Genomic DNA, 251 nt, shown 5'->3' with positions numbered 1-251 from the left:
ATTGCAACTTGGAATTCGGACCACATCATTAGCCTAACTAATTAAGCTCAATTATAGGATTCCACTTAATTATGAAAGTGGTTAAACCTTAATCCACGAAATAAAGCTGAAAGTTTTTTAAACTAATTAAACTAGGGATCAAGTCAAACAAACAAATCATAACAAGCCTCAACTCTTACACGACTCTTTGGCATTGCCATTATTCTCTTGTAAGAAAACACAACAACTTGCTTATTTTGTTCCTATTCACA

This window comes from Sesamum indicum, linkage group LG3, assembly GCF_000512975.1.
Source record: "Sesamum indicum cultivar Zhongzhi No. 13 linkage group LG3, S_indicum_v1.0, whole genome shotgun sequence".
Taxonomy (NCBI): domain Eukaryota; kingdom Viridiplantae; phylum Streptophyta; class Magnoliopsida; order Lamiales; family Pedaliaceae; genus Sesamum; species Sesamum indicum.
Note: the sequence above shows the minus strand (reverse complement) of the source record.